This window comes from Oncorhynchus mykiss, chromosome 10, assembly GCF_013265735.2.
Source record: "Oncorhynchus mykiss isolate Arlee chromosome 10, USDA_OmykA_1.1, whole genome shotgun sequence".
NCBI classification, from domain to species: domain Eukaryota; kingdom Metazoa; phylum Chordata; class Actinopteri; order Salmoniformes; family Salmonidae; genus Oncorhynchus; species Oncorhynchus mykiss.
Genome location: NC_048574.1, coordinates 25,110,409 through 25,132,537, shown reverse-complemented (window position 1 = coordinate 25,132,537; position 22,129 = coordinate 25,110,409). Strand labels below are relative to the sequence as shown.

The following is a 22,129-nucleotide window of genomic DNA, read 5'->3' as shown; positions in this document are numbered from 1 at the left end:
ACAGTATTTGCTCTTCTTGCTTGGCATGCTTTCAACATGCTCTTCCCTCTTCTCTGGTTTATTCCAACTATCCAATATCTTACAACATCTTGACGTAAGAAGCCTGAAACAATGGATAAACACTGATGACCTCTCCCCACATCCCAGAAGCCTCAATTCCAGGCAATATGTTGGTTGCTCAGGTTAGCGGACCACAACTGCCAGTAATATAGTCACTGAAATCATTGTCTAGGTCTGTGGATCCAGACCATAAGTTTCAACATCTACAGTACCACAGGGTTTAAATCAGTGGTGGAAAAAGTACCAATTTGTCCTACTTGAGTAAAAGTAAAGATACATTAACAGAAAATGACTCAAGTAAAAGTGAAAGTCACCCAGTAAAATACTACATGAGTAAAAGTAGTTTTAAAGTATTTGCTTTTACATATACTTAAGTATCAAAAGTAAATGTAATTTCAAAAATATACTTAAGTGTCATGGTGAAGTCTAAATAATTTCAAATTCCTTATCTTGTTTTTTAAATCTACGAATAGTCAGGGGCACACTCCAACATTGACATAATTTACGAATTAAGCATTTGTTTTTAGTGCCAAATCAGAGGAAGCAGGGATGAAACCATTTTGCGTGATTTGGACCATTTTCAGTACTTTTGGGTGTCAGGGCAAATTTAAGGAAGATGAGTACATTATTTTATTTCAGAATGTACTGAAGTAGAAGTAATCAAAAATATAAATAGTAAAGTACAGATACCCCCAAAAAACGACTTACGTAATACTTTAAATTAGTTTTACATAACTACTTTATTTTGTACTTTGTTTAAATATAATCTGCCTGCAGTGCACATTGTCTGAGCACAATCACAAGTGGACAGCTGACTGTCCCTGCAAACCTCAACTGAAAACACTTAGCTAACAGGAGCAGAAGTGAAAATTGGCAAGAGATTATTCTATTTACATAGAAGTAATTTATTGACAGATGAATAGAGCACTTCACCAACAGTTCAAGCTTTTGGAAATACAGTAGCAGACAAACTAGATGTCTGCACAGCGATTTCCAACCTTATGCCACCTGCTCTCATAGCTGCTCCAAATCCTGTGTGGTAATGTCATTGCAATTAATTTTATTAACTTAATCATTCAGCCATTATGTGTAATGGGCTGAAATGTCTTACTGTAGGCCAAGTTATGACAGCAAATCAATACATGTACTCCCCTGAAATAAAAACATCTAGTGAGGCTACTTTTTTATGGGTATTGCATTTCTTGGCGTAATGTCCCAATTGTCGAGCTCATCAGCATTAAAAAAGTTAAAGCCACAGTGCCTGTCAATCAACTTAATACGGAAACAGATTAAATAATTTCAACTGCACCCTATACTAGTAACCTTTTCACGTGTGAGTTCCAAATATATCTAACGGTTGCCCCCATTGTGAATTTCTTTATGCACGAGATGCCAGAATTTAGGTTGGATGCTTTACTGAGCCGGACAAACTTCTCTTCCACGAGAGCCAAAGCACTTCCCCAGTGTTTCCGCGGATCAAGTATGCAGACATTTGCACAGTAATGCACAAACTTTTTCCCCCGGCACATTTTTTGGCTGGCACTCGCAGTGCCTTTTTTGCTGTTTTCCTTACAAATGTGTGTTCCTATCAAAGTAAGTGCCTTATTTTCTATATCTTGTTGTTGTTTCTACTGTAGCATACCGTATGTACGTATGGAGTATAATATACACTGCTCAGAAAAATAAAGGGAACACTTAAACAACACAATGTAACTCTAAGTCAATCACACTTCTGTGAAATCAAACTGTCCACTTAGGAAGCAACACTGATTGACAATACATTTCACATGCTGTTGTGCAAATGGAATAGACAACAGGTGGAAATTATAGGCAATTAGCAAGACACCCCCAATAAAGGAGTGGTTCTGCAGGTGGTGCCCACAGACCACTTCTCAGTTCCTATGCTTCCTGGCTGACGTTTTGGTCACTTTTGAATACTGGCGGTGCTTTCACTCTAGTGGTAGCATGAGACGGAGTCTACAACCCACACAAGTGGATCAGGTAGTGCAGCTTATCCAGGATGGAACATCAATGCGAGTTGTGGCAAGAAGGTTTGCTGTGTCTGTCAGCGTAGTGTCTAGAGCATGGAGGCGCTACCAGGAGACAGGTCAGTACATCAGGAGACGTGGAGGAGGCCGTAGGAGGGCAACAACCCAGCAGCAGGACCGCTACCTCCGCCTTTGTGCAAGGAGGAGCACTGCCAGAGCCCTGCAAAATGACCTCCAGCAGGCCACAAATGTGCATGTGTCTGCTCAAACGGTCAGAAACAGACTCCATGAGGGTGGTATGAGGGCCCGATGTCCACAGGTGTGGGTTGTGCTTACAGCCCAACACCATGCAGGACGTTTGGCATTTGCCAGAGAACACCAAGATTGGGAAATTCGCCACTGGCGCCCTGTGCTCTTCACAGATGAAAGCAGGTTCACACTGAGCACGTGACAGACGTGACAGAGTCTGGAGACGCCGTGGAGAACTTTCTGCTGCCTGCAACATCCTCCAGCATGACCGGTTTGGCGGTGGGTCAGTCAAGGTGTGGGGTGGCATTTCTTTGGGGGGCCGCACAGCCCTCCATGTGCTTGCCAGAGGTAGCCTGACTGCCATTAGGTACCGAGATGAGATCCTCAGACCCCTTGTGAGACCATATGCTGGTGCGGTTGGCCCTGGGTTCCTCCTAATGCAAGACAATGCTAGACCTCATGTGGCTGGAGTGTGTCAGCAGTTCCTGCAAGAGCAAGGCATTGATGCTGTGGACTGGCCCGCCCGTTCCCCAGACCTGAATCCAATTGAGCACATCTGGGACATCATGTCTCGCTCCATCCACCAACGCCACGTTGCCCCACAGACTGTCCAGGAGTTGGCGGATGCTGTAGTCCAGGTCTGGGAGGAGATCCCTCAGGAGACCATCGGCCACCTCATCAGGAGCATGCCCAGTAGTTGTATTTTTGTGTGATTTTGTGGTCAGCACATTCAACTATGTAAAGAAAAAAGTATTTAATATGAATATTTCATTCATTCAGATCTAGGATGTGTTATTTTAGTGTTCCCTTTATTTTTTTGAGCAGTGTATTTACAGCTTTTCACGTTTTTCAAGTTCTGGTTACAAATCATGTATTCTGATTCTTGCATAGATTGTAATGGACCCATATGATGTATGTAAAATACTTTTTCGAAGGTTGAACTGATTATGATGAGCTAATGCAAAGATATTTGCCAGCTTTGTGTGGCGCCATGTTTGTTGACATTATACAATGCATTTTGGGTAACACGAAAACGTCTATCAGACCAAAAATGTTATAACAAAATTAGGTGAAGGGATGATTCACATCTTTCGAGTAAACTTCCAGAAGTGAATGATGGTAGACGACACATCCCCATCAACATGCATACTGCAAACACAATAAATTCATCTTGTCTCCTTTTCTTATCTTTGGTTGACACGAGAGAAAAAAACTAACATAGCGGCTTGCACAAACTACCCATTGTCAGATTACTTTAGATTTTTTAAAGTGTTTTACTCAATTATTTCAATCAATGGTGAGATCACCCGTGATGTGATGAATTGTAAATAGTAATGGCTTTTAGCTAATTCATATTATGGTTTACGTCAGCCGAGAGTTAGATAAATATGTTACCTCTATCTTTCCTCAGTCAGCGTTAGGACTAATGTAGCCTACATTTGACAGTTTGGATGATTGGGTTATGCTGTAGATACTTCTGTGAATGCCTGAACATTGCAACCAAAAATAATCTGGTGACATTCAGGACATAACGTTGTAAGGACTGCGTTTGTGCAAAATGTTTCTGTGAAAAAACAGTGTGGCCAGCTCAAACACTGACTGTTGCATCAATCGAAACTGGATGTCCTAAATGAGTGTTCTAATCACAGCGGTTTGAGCGTACACTGCAAGGACCACTGTAGAATGTTCACACCCGTGTGTTGCTACGTGTCAAGGGATTAACCCTGAAAATACAACTGAAATATAACACAAGTGTTGTTTTCATTTGCTGTACTTTATTGTCTAACACCAAAGGCAGTCTGAAACATCTTTAATATGTTTATTACAGTGGTGGGATTGAAAACATATCCTCTTCACAAAATAACCCTCCAAAATCAGGGTCTCGATTCAATAGAGCCGAGAACATGTGAATTTATTTGTTGGACAGATGAATGCAATTGATGCAATTCAATAAATGGTCCTAATAAAATGTGCTGTAATACTCAATGGTCATTGTCTGGCACACAACAATGTCTAGACAGGAAGAACAAACACAGGAGAGGGTAAAACTAGGGATGCACATCATAGCTGCCTGATAACTGCCTGCAGTGGAAGCATGGCTCACCCCCATTTTCAAAATAACAATTGTACGGGTAATTCCACGACAATGACACTCAGGCACCTAAGAATCTTCTCAAAAGAATCCAGGCTCCCTCTTACGATTACACAGCTCTCCCATGGTCCACTGCCCATTTCTGGTGTGCCGGTTTATGGGCAGAAATTGTTGAGAGTGGGGGGGTGGAAGGAGAATGAGAGTGCCTTAATGGATCAAAGCAGTAGCAATAAACATATAAATAAACATTACGGTGGGTGATAGTTATACAGGGGTGACTCGGTAAGTGGCAGAAAAGCCATTAAAAAGCCAGAGCCAAACCTTTAATCGAGTTTCGGCGAAGCTCAGGCAGGGATCTGATTAGATGCAGGATGGGAGTGTTGAATGGGATGGATGGGGCCCATCTACTCCCACTACTCTCTCTCTCTGAGGCACAGACATAAAATGACAGCCGAGAGGCTCCGTGAACGCATTGATCTCCACCTGTCCTTCCTGCCAGAGGCATATGGCTTCAGTGATAACCTCAGCCCCTGCCAGCCTCTGCTATACTGAAACTTCTTCAAGAGGCAGATTGGCTTGCTTACCTCAGTGCTGTAGGTCTGTTCTGTTTTTGTTCCTTTGCTGTCTTTTGTTTTGGCATGGTTTGCTAACCCAAGCAACAAATGTGTAGAAAGTGTGCTTGTGGATCAACAGACTTGGTTTATTCCACAAGAGCCCATATCTTTGATGAGCTCAAATATTCTACATAAGGTTGGAAAATAACTTGACTGTTTATCAGATTCTTTATCAGATTTGATCTCCATTGCTTTCTTGTTCTCTCACTAACTCATCGTTAAACTTCTTATGGCTTGAATCCCGCTAACGGGATCGATATGACAACAGCCAGTGAAAGTGCAGGGCGCCAAATTCAAAACAACAGAAATCTCATAATTAAAATTCCTCAAACATACAAGTATTTCACACCATTTTAAAGATACACTTCTTGTTAATCCCACCACTGTGTCCGATTTCAAAAAGGCTTTACAGCGAAAGCATACCAAATGATTGTTAGGTCTGCACCTAGTCACAGAAAAACACAGCCATTTTTCCAGCCAAAGAGAGGAGTCACAAAAAGCAGAAATAGAGATAGAATGAATCACTAACCTTTGATGATCTTCATCAGATGACACTCATAGGACTTCATGTTACACAATACATGTATGTTTTGTTCAATAAAGTTCATATTTATATAAAAAAATCTGAGTGTACATTTGTGCATTATGTTTAGTAGTTCCAAAACATCTGATGATTTTGCAGAGAGCCACATCAATTTACAGAAATACTCATAATAAACATTGATAAAAGATACAAGTGTTATAAAAAAAATGTCAGAGAAAATGACAGTTTTCGTGGTATTGCTTTTTGCACTGACTTTACTGAACTCTGGAGAAAACGAACATTGTCACTGGGTGAGTACACTTGACAATGTGCTCTCCCATCCATTGGACATTTTGTCTGCAGGAACTTGCTCTTTTTCACTCGGTCCACTCATCCAAGTGCCAATGTATTTGTGGCATGATGTGAACAGTACGAATTTGTGTCACTACCAAAGTCTAATGGTTTTAAATGACTGTTTTGTATTGTCTGGAAACTCCCTTGTAGAATTCGCTTGCAATAGGTCTCTTAAAAAAGAGAAGCCGTGCAAGGTTATTAAACAGAGGTGCCTAGTTATTCTTCTTTTGTTGATATCAGGTAATGTGCAACCAAACCCTGGCCCTGATATGCAGTATGTCCCAAACCCCCTCTGATTTTAAATCATTTTGGTATTTTTCATTTAAATGTTGTCAAAATTTGATGGGGTTAGGATTTGGGCTAAATCAACTGATGCTGATGTAATTGTGTTTTCTGAAACCTGGCTCTGTCACGAGTCCGACCGAGGGTGTTTCCCTTTCCCGGGCAGGTGGCGCTCGGCGGTCGTCGTCACCGGCCTATTAGCTGCCACTGATTGTTTTTCCTCCCCCTCCTTGTATGTTGAGTGGTAGCACCTGTGGATGTTTAATTAGTTTGTCTTTATTAGACAGCCGGCCCGCCTGGTTGTTGTGCGGGATTATTTCTATGTAACCTTCGGCTCTGTGGTATAGGCACGTGTTAGTGCCCGGTCGGGATTGTTTCCCATTGTACATTTTGATTCCCTGTGTTTTGGGAACGTAAATTTTTTGTGAGCACCCTGTGGTGCGTTGGTGCGATTAAAAGACGCGCAGCATTGAACTCTCTGTCTCCTGCATTTGACTCCACACCCACGACACCCGGAGCATTACAGGCTCAGCAAGTCTGTTTATCGCACTGATCGGGTTAAGAAAGGTGGGGGTGTGGCTATATATGTAAAATCTAAATTCCATGTAAGTGTGGAAAAGTCTGAAACTATTTGTAAACAGTTGGAATTTCTTGCTTTGAATATTGAGGTTTCAATGGGCCTCTCTATAACTGTGATTGGCTGTTATAGACCCCCCTCTGCTCTTGGTGATGCATTTTCTTCTTTGACGCACCTTATGTCTAAACTTCTTTACAGTGAAATGATCTTGATTGGTGATCTTAACTGGTGTTGGCTAAAGCTGGTGTCTGATAATTTAAAAATGTTTTGTAATTCTATGAATCTTACCCAGTTGATTAATTAACTCACCCACTCGCCCAAATCTTAAATGCCCAGATAAATCTACCCTGATTGATTTGATATTGACAAATGTTCCACATAAATATTCTGCGGTTGGTGTTTTTTGTAATGATTTAAGCGACCATTGTGCTGTTGTTGCTGTTAGAAATACTAAGGTTCCAAAGACAAACCCATGTTTTATTCGTAAGAGAAATTTGAAGTGATTTAATGACCAGGCTTTCTTTCATGATTTGTTTTATTTTGACTGGAGCAAGATTGAGCTTATCCCTGATGTGGAAACTGCCTGGAAATTCTTTCATGATGGTTTTTCCCCAAATAGTAAACAAACATGCCCCATTCCGCAGGTTCAGGGTTAAAGGGCGGGATAATCCACGGTTTTCTTCTGAGCTGTCTTGTATTATTCACAACTGTAATCTAGCCTGGGCTAAAGCAAGGAAATCATGTTCTGATGCTGATTGGCTTATTTTTAGGCATTTACAAAACAAGTGTTATTTTCTCAGGAAGGCCAAGTCTGAATATTTTATGTCTGTTACCACGGACAACCTGAATGACCCTAGAAAGTTTTGAAAGGCTATTAAGTCTATGGCTGGTAACAGTAATGTTAATGAATTACCGTCATGTGTTTTGAAGGACTCTGTTGCTATATATGACAAAACTGAAATGTTGAATTGTTTCAATGAGCACTTTGTATCATCTGGTAGGCTGTTTGATTCCGTGTCCTCTGTCTCTGTACAACCCTGTGTGGATGAACCAGTGAGAGCTGGTCAAACTTTTAGCTTTTTGCCATTCTCAGTGCAGGTGGTACATAAAGCCCTGAAATCCTTAGATAAGAGAGAACCTGCAGGTCCTGATCTTTTGGATCTGGCAGCTGATTTCATAGCTGAACCACTTACATCTCTGTTCAATCTAACCTTGGAATGTAATGAAATTCCAAAGATCTGGAAATCAGCATTTGTCCTACCACTTTTAAAAGGGGGAGATCCAACTCTTTTAAATAATTATAGGCCAATCTCAAAGCTGTCACCCCTGGTGAAAATATTTGAAACCCTTGTAAGTGAACAGCTAAAAGAGTTTTTATCTACTGACTCCATTTTATCAATGTACCAATCGGGCTTCAGGAAGAAGCATAGCACAATTACAGCAGCCATGAAGGTTTTAAATGATATCACTGAAGCCATTGACAAAAACAGCACTGTGTCTCACTTTTTATTGATCTCTCTACGGCTTTTGATACAGTTGATCATGCTATACTAAGGCAGAGATTGTCGAGTGTAGGTATTTCGGAGCATGCAGTTGCATGGTTTGCTAACTATCTGTCTGATAGAACTCAGTGCACTCAATTTGATGGGCTTATGTCTGTTAAATTGTCTGTCTTGAATGGTGTGCCCCAAGGCTATGTACTTGGTCCTCTCTTATTCACTATTTATATAAATGATTTAGACAAAAATGTCAAATGCACAACTCCATTTTTATGCTGATGATACTGTTATTTACTGTTGTGCCTAGTCTCTTACAAAAGCTTTCCAGAACATGCAAACTGCTTTTTATACTGTTCAACATATGCTTGTGTCAATTGAAGCTTATCCTCAATACTGACAAAACTAAACTAATGGTGTTTTCTAAAGCAAGAAATAGACTTCTGAACCCTTCACCTATTACTACCTGTCAAGGCAAGGAGATTGAGGTTGTAACCTCATATAAATATATTGGAATTTTAATTGATGATGGCCTCTCTTTTAAATTGCATATTCAACAACTTACAAAAAAATTGAAGCTGAAATTGGGATTTTATTTTCGGAATAAGGCTTATTTTTCTTTTGAAGCCAGAATGAGGCTAGTATCAGCTGCATTTATGCCTTTACTAGACTATGGAGATATTTTATATATGAATGCTTCCGCTCAGTGTTTGAGATCAATTGACACCCTTTACCATGACACTTTGAGATTTATTTTAAACTGCAAAACCCTTACGCACCACTGCACTTTGTATACCAGGGTTGGCTGGCCTTCTTTAGTCACTCGTAGGCTCAGTCACTGGTATACTTTTATTTACAAAGCCATTTTGGGTTTACTACCTTTTTATTTGTGCATTTTATTGTTCAGAAATGTGGTGGGTACTCTCTTCGTTCGCTGGACTTTATCCTGCTAACTGCTCCAAATGTCCGAACTGAATTTGGTAAAAGGGCTTTTATGTACTCTGCGCCATCGTCTTGGAACAACTTACAAAATACTTTTAAACTGGAAAAACTTGTCCCGATTGGTGCTTTTAAATCACTGATGAAGGATTTTGAGGCTGATTCTCTGACCTGTCAATGTTTTTAATTTGCTGTTTTATACTCTTGTGAAATCAATGGTTTTTACTAGATTACTTGTAGTTTTTTGTGTTTGTCTGTAATTTTTTTTGTAATGACTTGGTGCTGCCTATCTTGGCCACGGTGCTCTTGAAAAAGAGATTTTAATCTCAATGAGCCCTTCCTGGTTAAATACATGGAACTTTAGATAAACTTCTCCATTATGCAACCGCTGTGTCAGAGTTCGAAAAAGCTTTACCGAAAAAGCACACCATGCAATAATCTGAGTACAGCGCTCAGACAACAAAATCAAGCCATACAGATATCCGCCATGTCGGGGAGTCAACAGAAGTCAGAAATAGCATTATAAACATTCACTTACCTTTGATGATCTTCATCAGAATGCACTACCAGGAATCCCAGTTCCACAATAAATATTTGATTTGTTCGATAAAGTCCATAATTTACGTCCAAATACCTCCCTTTTGTTCGTGCGTTTAGCCCAGTATCCAAATTCATGACGTGAGATCACTAGGTCCAGACGAAAAGTTAAAAAGTTCCGTTACAGTCTGTAGAAACATGTCAAAAGAAGTATAGAATCAATCTTTAGGATGTTTTTAACATAAATCTTCAATAATGTTCAAACCGGAGAATTCCTTTGTCTTCAGAAATGTAATGGAACTCGTGCTAACTCTCACGTGAACACGCGCGGTCAGCTCATGCCTCTCTGGCAGACATCAGACCTCTGACTCAATCCCCTCGCATTCCCCCGTCCTTTACAGTAGAAGCATCAAACAAGGTTCTAAAGACTGTTGACATCTAGTGGAAGCCTTGGGAAGTGCAATTTGACCCCATAGACACTGTGTATTCGATAGGCAATGACTTGAAAAACTACAAACCTCAGATTTCCCACTTCCTGGTTGAATTTTTTTCTCAGGTTTTTGACTGCCATATGAGTTCTGTTATACACAGACATCATTCAAACAGTTCTAGAAACTTCAGAGTGTTTTCTATCCAAATATACTAATAATATGCATATATTAGCAACTGGGCCTGAGTAGAAGACAGTTTACTCTAGGCACCTTATTCATCCAAGCTACTCAATACTGCCCCCAGCCATAACAAGTTATTGTATGATTCCTCTGAGCCAGTTGGTGTTGTGTGCACTGAAGTGGTGGAACAAGGTTTGCACAATTTCGGGAACCTTCCCAAAATTCCCTGGTTTTCCAGAAATCCTGGTTTGGGGATTCCGGATTTCCTGCATATTTCTTTCCTGACTCTGAGAATCTTCTAACCATGATTTCTGGAAAACCTGGGTATTTTGGGTAAGTTACCAGAATTTCGCAACCCTAGTTCTATCAAGAAAGCAATGGAGAGTAAACGCTTATTGAGATTCTCATAAACAGTCAAGTTAAGTGTCAGAAAGGGGGGGGGGGGAGACACTGAAAAGCAGCCGGAGATGGAAGCTTTCCTTGGCTTCCAGTCCTTCTCTTTCCAAGAAAGTGTTTACTCTCTATGTGATGTAGAGCCTGGGTATATTGACTGAGCTGCTCACCCTTGGCAGTCCGAGATGAAGATGTGCATATTATTGTTAGCAGGCGTTCCTGTGACCAAATAGTTCATGTCAATCAGCTCTGTGTCTGTCAGCCCTCTCTGCAGATGCTTTCCATTAAGCTGATATTAGCCTCAATGCATTTAAACCTGCCTGGCTGCACCACACTCAGAGAAACCTCCAAGTAGTTGGATCTGCAATGTCTTGACAACTAAAGAAGCTCTGTCTCGCTCTCCCTGTTTCTCTCATCCCACTCCCTCTCTCTCTCTGTATCACTCAGTCAACAGACATTGGAATAGATAGTCATCCTGACCTGTGCTCTATTACAATTTACACCATCCATGTTTTACAGTGGAGGACATTTCATTAGAGGTGATTAGACCTCATTTTAAACGAGAAAGCTGGCTTTTCAATCGCCATTTGAACGTGTTTTCTTTTTCAGTTTGACAACCCAGACATGTAGGGTTCACCAAAGCTGTAATCTATTCAGAGGGATGGACACAATTACATTTGGTTAATCGGAACATTAACAGCTCCGTATCCTGTACTGTCAGCCCCGATTAGAACCGGTTCAAGATGATTCCCTTTGTAGCCAGAAAGAGAAAAGGGCTGAGCCTCAGTGATTGTAGTTGTTATGATATACAGCGTTGCAGGGAAGATATTGGCTTATATTAAGTTAACAGTACATAAGTACATTACAAGTTCCAGGAGATAAAAAATGGCAACATCAGCTCAAGCTCAAGAGATATTAATGCTTCATCTGTAAAGCAATTAACTCACAACTAATTAATGGGATACACTGTTATGAAACATTGTTTTATGTATGCAGGAAGACAATGTGTTCCCAACTTGAATGCAACAATTATTATATATTTTATATTTTTTCAAACGGCATCCTCTGCCCTCAGTGTGTAATGACATGCTCTCAAAATAGCCCCGAAGATGAAAGCCTGCACAACACCAGTCAAATCCCTGACTCACCCACATTCATATGACCTCTTTTTTTATTCTTCCCCTCTCTGCTCTCCTCCCCTCTCACTCTAAAGGTTGTAATTGTGGCTGCTCCAGGATAATTTTGACATCTCCGTGTTGCCTTTTTTTGGAGTGCGAGTAGTGTGGTTGGCTTTGAAACTGTCCCGTTCCTCATGTCACCAAAACCCCCAGAACTTACCACAAGGTCTTTGCATGTTTGACCTCGCTGGCTGCCAGGGTGTGCTAACCCTGAGGGAGTATCTTGGAAATTGTCGGGATGTCTTTAGGGGCGGGGAGTCATTACCAAACAGAGCTGCAAAGAGGGTCGACCTGCTTTGCAGCCATCTCACACGGACGACAGATGGCAGGGAATTCCATGTGCTACAACCTGTTTAGGAGAGGGAGAGGGCTTACAGAAATCGACGGGGCGGGCCGTAAGTAGAGCGGAGCGTTTTCGCTGGGAATGTGGAGCAGGGAAAACATCCTCAGCGCTTACTCGCTGGCATCCTACACCAGCTCTCCCATACCTTCTGACACAGACGAGACTTAGCTTGCAGCTCTCCCATACCTTCTGACACAGACGAGACTTAGCTTGCAGCTCTCCCATACCTTCTGACACAGACGAGACTTAGCTCGCAGCTCTCCCATACCTTCTGACACAGACGAGACTTAGCTCGCAGCTCTCCCATACCTTCTGACACAGACAAGACTTAGCTCGCAGCTCTCCCATACCTTCTGACACAGACGAGACTTAGCTCGCAGCTCTGACACACCGGCGGAGGGGTGAATTTTCTCGTGGTTCTCTGAGACCTTCAACCTCGTCTTGATTTGGCAGTTCTGAGCACTTCAAGTTCACACAAGGGACAATCGAGTCATAAAGTCTATTTTTTTTGTTTAAGAGAGAGATAGAGAGGTGAACTGCCAGGGGTATGTTTCTAATTTTCGGTGCTGTTGTGGAGGCAGAGGAGCATAGAATTAAAAAAATAACAACCGAGGGGAGACACTGGCCATGAACAGACAATCCATATTTTACTAGGAAGTCAGTGTTTTTTAAATACATTTTACCCCACATCAGATCATGACTATATTCTTTTCCTAAAGATACATCAGCTGTCAAAGCTGTTAAATAATGCATTTTTTTTACTGGAGTCAAAATAAAAGGGAAAAGTGCCATGCTGTTATATTATATATTTTTTGGTTAGCTCTCGGCGCTTCGGATGCTCTCTTAGCAATTTTATCATGTCCAGAATATCCTCCAATCCGGTAACAGTGCAGCCATTTTACATGTCTAAAGTAGTGTCCCAGCAGGAAACTGACAAGGCAAACAGACATCTCTGTGATGATGCCTACTGCTGTACCAGGAGCCTCCCATCCTGGCCCTAGCCTAATTAAAATGTCTATAGCAATTACAGAGATCCCACACTAAGAAAAAAAATAAACATACCTGCCAGCTCACCTAGGCCTCAGTCACTGATACCATGATTGTTCTTCTCAAAAGTGTCTTCTAATAATTTTCTTATGAAACCAGACATTTTCAGTTAACTGAGCGACTGTCATACTCATGAATGTGTACAATAAATCCAATAATATTAATGTATTGGATTTATACCACGCTTTCCCTATGTTTTGTAACCAAGGTTAGTGTAATCAGCTTTAGTGTGTGTGTGGGGGGGGGGGGGGGACAGTGTTGTGTGTCCCAACACAAACAAACATGTTGGCTGTGAGCCAATCACAGATCGAGGCCAACTTCCTCACACCCTGAGCTGGGTTATTATAGGATCTAAGATTATTACCCCCATTAAGAAGACTACCAGGAGACCGGATATCATTTGAGCACTGGGTGTCTATGGAGAACCCACCCATCGTGTGGATTCTCTCTCTTTGGGCCTGGTATCGACACAACACCACCCAGGCTAGATGGATCTTTGGATCTCTGCAGTCCCAGAGACAATTAGCCAAGTCCAGCTAGCGACATCAGACAGAAATGCTATCCCCGGGTCGCCACTCGCCTCTGCTTCATGTCCACTGAACAACAGTAACAGGTTTTTAACCTACACTAACTTTATGTGGGGAAGTAAGTATTCCGTTACCACTGCACTTGAAAATCATCAAAGCTACAAATCAAATCAAATCAAATCAAATTCATCAAAAATCAAAGATTTGATTTGATTTGAAAGCTACAAATCACTTGCTATGTATGAAATTAGGATTAACTAGTGGATTTGAGCGTTAAGGCACTTTTGTTAAAACATTTCATTATGAAGCAATTAAAAACACACAAGGCTGATTTTATATTACCATTTTTATAGCTGTTGGAGGTCCCCACAATGAGTGCTGAAAATGGGGGGAAAAAAATCTGCCCTGCATGAGCACTTGGGAAGAAGAAATGAGTACACAATGATACATTCTGGGTGTGAAGCTTAATCATTATGGACGGAGCTAGACAGTGCATAACCTTGCTGATAGGAGAGAATACAGTGGCCACCACCTATGGCCCAGAACAAGGCCCCATACCACACAGAAGGCGTGTAGGCCAGTGTTAATTTCGTCAACAAAAATAGGGACCCAAATATTCGTGAAACACACGTTTTTTTGTCGGAATTGACAAAACTATAACTGCCTAAATAGACCCAGAAAAAATGAAAAATAAAATAAAAAGATTTTTCAGTTGACTGAAACGAGACAAAATTATCTCTGTGACTACAATCTGACCAGCAAGGGGACTGGACAATACTTTTCGGAGAAATTGAGAGCTTTTCAGTGATAAGCACAATAAATATTAGCAGCAGTTTACTACCTTTTGCCTGGTTCTTTGGGACTGTTTGGCAGTATTGAGTTGCTTGGATGAATAAAGTGCCCAGAGTAAACTGCCTGCTACTCAGGCCCAGTTGCTAATATATGCATATTATTAGTATATTTGGATAGAAAACACTCTGAAGTTTCTAAAATGGTTTGAATGATGTCTGTGAGTATAACAGAACTCATATGGCAGGCAAAAACCTGAGAAACAATCCAACCAGGAAGTGGGAAATCTGAGGTTTGTAGTTTTTCAACTCATTGCCTATCGAATATACATTGTCTATGGGGTCAAATTGCACTTCCTAAGGCTTCCACTAGATGTCAACAGTCTTTAGAACCTTGTTTGATGCTTCTACTGTAAAGGAGGGGGGAATTAGAGGGGATTGAGTCAGAGGTCTGATGTCTGCCAGAGAGGCATGAGCTGACCGCGCGCGTTCACGTGAGAGTTAGCACGAGTTCCATTGCATTTCTGAAGACAAAGGAATTCTCAGGTTGGAACATTTTTGAAGATTTATGATAACATCCTAAAGATTGATTCTCTACATCGTTTGACTTGATTCTACGAACTGTAATATACCTTTTTTGACTTTTCGTCTGAACTAAGCGATCGCGCATTGAGCATTTGGTTACTGGGCTAAACGCGCAAACAAAATCAAATATTTATTGTGGAACTGGGATTCCTGGGAGTGCATTCTGATGAAGATCATCAAAGGTAAGTGAATATTTATAATGCTATTTCTGACTTTGTTGACTCCACAACATGGCGGATATCTGCATAGCTTGTTTTGTTGTTTGAGCGCTGTACTCAGTTTATTACATGGTGTGCTTTATCGGAGAAGTGGATCTAAAATTCCATGCATAACACTTGTATCTTTTAGCAATGTTTATTATGAGTATTTCTGTAAATTGATGTGTCTCTCTGCAAAATCACCGGATGTTTTGGAACTACTGAAAGTAACGCGCTTCATCAGTGAAGAGCCCACTTCTCCAGCTTGCCAGTGGCCATCAAAGGTGAACATTTGCCCACTGAAGTCAGTTACAACGCCAAACTGCAGTCAGGTCAAGACCCTGGAAAGGACAAATGAGCTTCCCTGAGACGGTTTCTGACAGTTTGTGCAGAAAAACTTTGGTTGTGCAAACCAGTATTATCAGACGATCCCGCAGGGGAAGAAGCTGGATGTGGAGGTCCTGAGCTGGCGTGTTTACAGGTGGTCTGCGGTTCTGAGGCCGATTGGATGTATTGCCAAATTAACATTCAATTATCTGGAAACAGCTCTGGTGGACATTCCTGCAATCAGCATGCCAATTGCATGCTCCCTCAAAACTTGAGACATCTTTGGCATTGTGTTGTGTGACAAAACTGTACACTTGGGCTCCTGAGTGGCGCAGTGGTCTAAGGCACTGCATCTCAGTGCAAGAGGCATCACTATAGTACCTGGTTCAAATCCAGCCTGTGTCACACCCGGCTGTGATTGGGCGGTGCACAACTGGCCCAGTGTCGGCGGGGCTTGGCCGGAGTAGGTCGTCATTGTAAATAAGAATTTGTTCTTAACCTACTTGCCTGGTTAAATAAAGGTAAAATAGATACATTTTAGAGTGGTCTTTTATTATCCCCAACACAAGGTGCACCTGTGTAATGATCATGCTGTTTAATCAGCTTCTTGATATGCCACAACTGTCAGGTGGATGGGTTATCTTGGTGGAGAAATTCTCACAAACAGAGATGTAAACAAATTTATGCACAACATTTGAGAGAAATAAGCTTTTTGTGCAAATGGAACATTTCTGGAATCTTTAATCTCATGAAACATGGGATCAACACTTTACATGTTGTGTTTTATATATTTTTTTCAGTGTAGCATCGAGTTCAATAGTAAAACAACAGTCTAGCTAAGTTTCTCTCTCTTGAGTATAAAAAAGTATGCCATCTTTGAATCTCGCTCAACCCTCCCACTTTCCCCACTGCATTTCATAGCCAGGTTCTGTAGCCTACGTAGTCAAGTCTCCCACTTTTCCTCATAGAAAACGGCTTGAGAGATTACCATTCAAAAGATATGACCCATAATACCGGACCTACGTTTTTTTCTTTCTATCGTGTATTGGCGGGCCGCATTTTACATTCATAAAGCATATCGCATGCTGTTCTAAAACTAGGCTACTTGCGGTTAAGCATGTTTAGGCTACACCTTGTTCGGTCATTTTACCTCATTAGCTAGCTATAGTTAACTACCTGGGCAGCGTTCAGCAGCGCGCAACGTTTTGGAACGTTTAGATAGCATATTTCTATGTAGAACAAACATGCCTCTTTGACATGTTGAATCTGCAACGTTCAAGAATGTGGCCCAGGTGGCATTTGTAGTAGCCTATATGCAAACATTTGGTGGCATAGAAGGAAAAGAAAAGGGAAAGGCTGAATTCCTCTTGCCACTACACTATATCTGACTGTGTAAATAACTTTAAGTTCACCTCTTGAACCTCTGGGGGCAGTATTTCATTTTTGGATGAAAAACGTTCCCGTTTTAAACAAGATATTTTGTCATGAAAAGATGCTCGACTATGCATATAATTGACAGCTTTGGAAAGAAAACACTCTGACGTTTCCAAAACTGCAAAGATATTGTCTGTGAGTGCCACAGAACTAATGCTACATGCAAAACCAAGATGAAATTTCATACAGGAAGTGAGCCAGATTTTTGAGGCGCTGTGTTCCAATGTCTCCTTATATGGCTGTGAATGCGCAAGGAGAGAGCCTACACTTTCTGTCGTTTCCCCAAGGTGTTTGCAGCATTGTGACGTATTTGTAGGCATATCATTGGAAAATTGACCATAAGAGACTACATTTACCAGGTGTCCGCTCTGTGTCCTCCGTCAAAACTATTGCGTAATCTCTAGGTGCACACATTTTTCCATTTTGAACAGAGGAGAAACCAAACTGCCACGAGTGACTTATCATCGAATAGATATGTGAAAAACACCTTGAGGATTGATTCTAAACAACGTTTGCCATGTTTCTGTCGATATTATGGAGTTAATTTGGAAAAAAGTTTGCGTTGTAATGACTGAATTTTGGGGTTTTTTTCTCAGCCAAACGTGATGAACAAAACGGAGCGATTTCTCCTACACAAATAATATTTTTGGAAAAACTGAACATTTTTTATCTAACTGAGAGTCTCCTCATTGAAAACATCCGAAGTTCTTCAAAGGTAAATGATTTTATTTGAATGCTTTTCTTGTTTTTGTGAAAATGTTGCCTGCTGAATGCTAGGCTTAATGCTATGCTAGCTATCAATACTCTTATACAAATGCTTTTGTAGCTATGGTTGAAAAGCATTTTTTGAAAATCTGAGATGACAGTGTTGTTAACAAAAGGCTAAGCTTGTGAGCCAATATATTTATTTCATTTCATTTGCGATTTTCATGAATAGTTAACGTTGCGTTATGGTAATGAGCTTGAGACTATAATTACGCTCCCGGATGCGGGATTGCTCGTCGCAACAGGTTAATGTGGACCCAGTGACTCAGACTTCAGCACTTGGACCAGGACTCGAGGCAATTCAAACGTGATGTGACTAAAATGTGACTAAAAAGAGGATTTATTTACTAAAATAGCCCAATGTTTTTGTCATTTTGACAATAACTAGACTAAATCATTATTCAAATGACAATGTGAGTAAGAAAAAAAGACTAGACTAAATCTAAAAAAAGAGTGCCAAAATGAACATTGGCGTAGGCCAGAGGACCCTCTCGAAAAATGTTCAATGGTGAATGGTGGAGTGGAGTGAGCAGAAAGGAAAGGCAGCGCATGGACGATGTCCAGAGGGTCTTGCTGAGCTGCTTAATAGCAACCAGATTTGGAGCATTAAGATGAAAACAAAACTCAAAAAGCTTGCAAGGTTTATGGGTTTTAAAGGGAAATTTCATCATGAACTTCATGTTCATCATTTTCAGCACCAACCCAACATCAACATATGTGAAAATGGAGCATTTCTATGTTTTGTGGAAAAGAAGATAGCGGAAGAGAAGTGTTTCCAATGACATCGGTGTATATCTTGTGATTTTAACCATTTATCAGTATGCATCGCCTACTAATTATTTATTAATTAGTTGATGATGTAATTGGAAACACTTATCTTTTTTACTACAAAACAGACACGCCATTTTTTCATTTGGTGATATTGAGGTGGTGCTGGAGATCTGCATCTGTGTGTGTGCATGTGCGTATGTGTTTGTGTGCCCTCGCACAAGTGTGTGCGTGCATGAGGTGACGGGTAAGGGGATTTGGATGGATTTGTCAGTATGTCTGGGTTATTTCTGGGTGCCATTTCGCTTGGGTGTGGCTGGGTCATTTGCATTACTTAATAGTATATATCAAGGAGTTTTCTGCATAATTGATTTTAAAAATAGGAGTAATGTGAAAGAAGTAGAAATAGTATGAACAACCTAAGCAATAGCCTAGATGAAAAGTTTCAAAGTTACTAGTAAATAATAAAATGACTTACCTTAAGAAGGAGACAGAATACCAAGAAAACACCATTAATACCCCAGAGGATGTGGAGGAGAGGAGAAAAGAGAGAGAAGAACAAAACCTGAATTAGTCATTGGTTTATGATTTTCATGGTAATATACTGGTTGTAAAACATATATTGATTTTTGGGTGTGCAGTAATGGAAAAGTTTCTAAAAGATAGTCATGGTCAGAAAGTCTACAGTACCATTAACAACAAAGTTCACCAGTCATCTTCATGAGAAAAATTCCTAAGAAGCTTTTGAAAAGGCTGTACCTGAGACTAATGGCTAATTGAGACATCAGCCAATAAGCTGAAGTTCTTGAGAACTTTGTTTTCACCTTCATGTGACTGTCCTCATATCTTGTGATTATTTCTCACATGATGATGAACAACGGAGGTGAATCGAGACTACGTGCCCAAGGTTAATCATATTCTCACATTTGTTGCGATGCAGTGGCGAACCGTATCTGAATTACAAAGGTGTGTCTTTTAGACACGTTTTAAGGGTATTGTCATGGATATACCATCTACAAATGGTAAAATCACTGCACCTAAAGCATCGTTGTGTTTGCTTGTCGGTAATTGAATTTGTGTTGGTTTAAGAGATTAACACTATCTCAGGTTACATGGCACCCTTTCAGCGGGGAGGTCACACTATAATCAGGGATCCCCAACACAGCAATAAGCGAGAGATTTCAATATCCTGCTCTCCAACAGACTTTGGGTCAGCATTCGCAAAAGCATTCGCAAATATCTTTGTGCAATGGTCACTTTATTACACAAAAGGAGTGAGAAACACAGCTGTAGATTTTTCCTCAGAGTGGAATTCAACTGTCTGGTTTAGTCTATTATTAACTGATAAATTCTTTAAAATTATTCCAAAAACCCAAAGCTCCAAATAGGCTCTGTCGGAAGAACACTAGAAATCTTTATTAAAGGCAGGAAAAGGCATGAATTTAAGCCCCTTAGCCAATAGCCTGGACCATTCCAGACCACTTCCTAAATTCCAGCAACACCATAGAACACTCGTTCATTCATCCTCCAATAAACTTCAGATTCACAGTGAATATTCAGCCGACGAGCCAATCGGACACATAGGAATTTGCACACGTGAAGTCTTGTGACAAATGCCAGGGTTGACTGTATCTCTGCAAAAACAAACTTTCAGTTCAAGGTTATAAGTGGCAGGTAGTACATCTTATCAAAGTACTTGCTGGTATATAGAGGTACAAAGGGCCAAGCAAAAAGAGAAGTTATTTAACGATGGATGCATAAGCTGACACATGCAGTTCATTGGTATTCACTGTAAAGTGAAAAAAGACCGCCCGCTGTCTTGATTGCACATTTCCAGGCCAATGCTGCCATCACTGGGACCGTAGCATTTAAAGCAAAAATGTAGCAACATTTTGATCTTGTACTCCCTTTTATTTTTGGGGGGTGAAATATTTTTTTCACACAAAAGTAATGCACTAAGCCTTTACTAGTATTAGCGGACCTATATGGACGTCTGTAGCAGGGGCAACATGTTTTTTTTGCAGCATCTCTGCTTTGGCAAAAAAGGTAGTGTAATTAAGAACAGTGTCTTGCAGGATTAAATAGTTGGAATTGTAAGAGTTGTTACCCTACCCCTTTCATTAGGATTCCAGATAGAACAAAACCCTGTCCTCAAACATTTACATCAAAAGGTGCAAAGTTATGGGCAAAGACACAAAACATCCACATCAAATTACATATTTTTCTTAATCAAATAACATGGGGAAAACAATGTTTTTGTGTGCACTATTCATTTACTATTCTTACAAACCACTTAATGTAAATGTACATTACTTGTTGTACATAGGCTGGTCATCTAGGTTTGTACCTGTAGACTTTCCATCACCATGAAGAAAATCAATGACCAATACAGTAACTGAGTACATTGAGACATCAAGTGGTTTGTGATGATGTAATGTGATGATGTGGCTCAGTTGGTAGAGCTTGGTGCTTGCAATGCTAGGGTTGTGGGTTCCATTTCTAGAAGGGACCAGTATGAACATGTATGCACTCACAACTGTAAGTTGCTCTGTATAAGAGTGTCTATTAAAATGGAAAAGGAATGAATAGACGATTTCAGTTTTCACATAGAAATAAGTTGTATTTCAAGAAACTGTATATCAAGCAAGTATTTTTATGTTCCACAAGTATTATCAGATGAACTGTTTTGTACAGATAATTATCAGACTCAAGTTACAAATGCTGATACACTCAAATACATTTAGTTTAACATATTTCACTAAAGTAGTGCACTGGGCCTTTACTAGGCTGTATTAGCGGACTAATATAGACATCTTCAACGGGGGCACTTTTTTCTTCTGCATCCCCCTATCGCAGCACCCCCACCCCCACCCCCATCCCCACCCTACTTACAGCAGCTAGGCAGACACTTGATCATCTCTCCTCTCTCTCTTTCTCCCACTTGTGTTGTCCTCATTCAGCAGTTTGTTTTAGCTAAGCTGATGTAATCGATGTTTCATGTACATTCTTCTGACCTCCTGGTGGGTTGTAGCAGGTCTCAGTCTCTTACTGCTCTCCATTGGTTCGCTCTCTACCCATCAACCTAGATTCATGGAGAGCGCTGTATGCTCTCGGATACTGCTCACTTAATGCAATCTCATATTGCAGCAGGAGCAGTGGAGTGCCAAAGAGCAGGGATTTGTTTCGGTGTCGCCTGCAAGAGCTGCCTCCCTCCTCGAAAAAGCTTATGCCATGCACTGAACCCAGACAGGACTGGCCTTGGAGACTGCAACAAGTACATACACACACAGTCTGGCTGGTGTTGATTAGCAGTGAGGATGCATAAACTTTGTACCATCTCGGGATGCACTTCCATAACAGAAACCTGGGCAAATGTTACTTGGCAGATGGTACCAGTTATTCTACAAGATGTGTGGGTAGTGGAGGTTGGAGGAGGAGATAGGGGATCCATGTGG

The 22,129-nt window shown here is 40.8% G+C and overlaps 1 protein-coding gene across 19 annotated transcripts in view; it reads right to left on the bottom strand.

Moving 5' to 3' along the window:
• LOC110533530 (neural cell adhesion molecule 1) overlaps positions 1-22,129 on the bottom strand; it is a 321,863-nt gene that overhangs the window by 247,052 nt on the left and 52,682 nt on the right. The window lies entirely within an intron of this gene.